Consider the following 3,038-nt stretch of genomic DNA (forward strand, 5'->3'; position numbering starts at 1 on the left):
TTATTTAGCATGGAAAAATATCAATCCACTTCAGGGTTAAACAAGCATTTCTATTGAAGCCAAAATTTAAGCTTCTTGACTCGCTTCAACTTCAAAACGATAGTGATCATTAAATAATTGTCAAATTCTCTCTCATCCTTATCCTCTCACCTTACCAGATCCATGGCTTATCTCTTCCTTGTTCTTCTCTTTGTGTGATCTCTACTTCTAATGCATGTAATCACAGCCATCGCTGTCCATCGAGGTTGCAGTCCATTAAGTTGGCGTTGTCTCTTTTCTTATTTGATTACTATTCCCTTTCATTGGTTGTCGATCTTTGTGCATCTATCCCACCTTCATTTTATTCCTTGCTCTTCATTCTTTGCTATATGCTCTTTGCTCTCTAAGATCTGCATTTTGATTTGTCAACTGGTAAATAAAGAAATCAAATGGGACTTTCCTTTTAATTGATCAAATGGGAGGAGATTAGAGGTGAAGAAAGTTATTAATTATAATATGAGGGCTGAGAAGGGAGTGCGATAAGTAGAGATGAAAAGAAGAGGAAAAAGGTAGGGAGTAGATCAAGAAGTGATTCAGGTGAATGGGGATGAAGAAAGGACATTCAAAAAAAGATGAGAAAATTAATTATAATATTATATTATAATTTATTTATACTATAATACATACTGTAGCTTGAATATAATTATTATAAATATATAATTATAATGTTGTACTAATTTCCCTGAATCTAAATATTATAAATTACAACATTAAAAAATATTTAAAACTATAATATATGAGAATATGGATTGAAATTAGCTTAGGTGAGTAAGTAGCATTTCATCGAAGTGAGTAAATGCCTATTGAGGCCAATGAGGCAAGCCCTCACCTAGGCGAGTTGAGTTATAGGCCGGGGTGAGTGGTTCTGCAAGTCAAGGTGAGTAAGCAGAGGTCGAGACAGGGAAGCTTGATGTATGTGATTTACGTATGTTAAATGATTTTAAATGGTTGCTAAACTTTTATGAAATCCAATGTACTGAAAAACCAGACCGATCATTGAACCGATCAAGACACTAATTTAAGGGTTAGTGGTTCAATGGGGGGTTAAATCGAAGTCAAACCGGTCATAATTAAAATAATAAAATTTAAATAAAAAATATTAATTATTAAAATATTTATCCATATTTAAGAGTAATGTCATACAAATACAACAATAATTTTAATAATAATAAAATACTCTAATTAAAAAAAATAAAAAGTTTAAAACTAATGGAACAATATTTAAAAAAAATACAAGGGTTAAAATTTCATGGTTAAAAAGATTTCTGCGCTAGAGCACGAGGAAGACCAAGAAATCATCTAAAATTAAAGCTTTTCCTATTCTCTATTAATTTCACTTCCACCCCTCTACAAAAGAGTCTTTAGGTCTGTCGTCTGTCGCACTTCACTCCTACTCTCCCATTACCTCTATGCTATGTCGCTATCTTCTCTCTTCATTCGTCGTTCACCTTCATTGTGAATTCAAAATTCCACATTTCCACTTTGAGCTATTGCCATGGTCAAAAGCTGCTAGCTTTAGCCATAACTATGGTGAGACGAGCGACGGCGAAGTGGAGTTCAACTTCAAGCGATCCCCACAGTGAGAAGAGATAGGTTGATGGTGAGGATTTTCTAGAGAGGCAGAGACAGAGTTCTTTCGGCCGCTAGGGATTTCGTGATCTGAATTTGAAGCAAACAAAGTCTATATGAGACTGTGATTTTCATGTTTTTTCATTTGATTTCTCATTTTTGAATATATTTTTAAAAAAAAGCTCAAAATGACCTTATTCTGAACTTTTTTTTTTAGAGCAACCCAGTTAACTCGTCCAACCCACTGGGTTAGTCAGGCTATACCAAGTTACCCGGGTCAATCCCAGGTTGACCGAGTCACCTTTGAAATGATTTAGATGGAAAACCGGATCGGTGAAAAGGTCGGTTCACTAATTTGTCAGTTGAACCGGCCGGTCTGATCCGGTTTTTCATTCCATGATGAAATTTAATTATCTTATTTTAAGAAATATGCACCCTTAAAGCTAGCTTGCTCTTCTTTAAATATTGATATATATATATATATATATATGATAATTAAGGATAGTGACTAAATTCATCACACATGTATCCACCATTGTTGAGATTTTTGTCATCAATGTGAGCGTGTTTACTTTTTCCTACTTCATATTGGTTGATGTAGGTTGTTGATTTTTTTTTTTTTTTTGGTTTTGTTGCTCTTAATCTGTTGGGTTCTTAACTTGTGTTCTTTACTTGCTTTCTTTCTACTCCTTATCTCTCTCACTGATGGTCAAGGTAAGAAGATTTATTGTTTTTTGGTGTTGAAATTAGGTTTGATTTTGTGATTTTAGTGTTCTTTTTTTAAACATTAGTTGATGAAGAAGAAGAAGCAGATGAAGATGCACTGTTCTTTTTAATTTTTTATTAATAAGTTTTCCACCTCAGCGTGCCCCATGTATGTTCATGAATCCAATGAACTTTTTTACCTATCAACTGTGACACCTTGAAAAATTTTAACTTATTTTTTAATCATCAATAAATAATAACAAGCTAAATTCAACATACAATACATTTTTTGTTCCATAAAATTGTGCCCAAAAATATCAAAAAATTACAAACTTGGTTTTAAAATAATCATCACTCTATGACCATATGATATGTCTCTCATCTTAAATAATTATTTAAATATTAATAAATTAACTTATATTTTTATATTAAATGAAAATATACTAATAAAAATTTAAGATTTAATTTATAAGTCTCAAATTAAAATTTGATCAATAAAATAATATTTTATAATATTTATTATATTATTAACAATGTAACTGAAAAAGAAGGAGACGACAACGACGAGAAGCGTTGGTGGGAAATGAGGAACGTTGTGGGTCATGGGTGTTGAGTTTTTTTTTAATAAAAGGGTTGGCACCCAATCATTTTCTTCTCTTTTTTTTTTTTTCACCCCTGCTACCGCAATTCATTGTTTCCACTTTCCCTTATTTATTATTATTATT

Source organism: Prosopis cineraria, unplaced genomic scaffold (assembly GCF_029017545.1).
Source record: "Prosopis cineraria cultivar Desert tree isolate PC_DT_omini unplaced genomic scaffold, ASM2901754v1 PC3, whole genome shotgun sequence".
Taxonomy (NCBI): Eukaryota; Viridiplantae; Streptophyta; class Magnoliopsida; order Fabales; family Fabaceae; genus Prosopis; species Prosopis cineraria.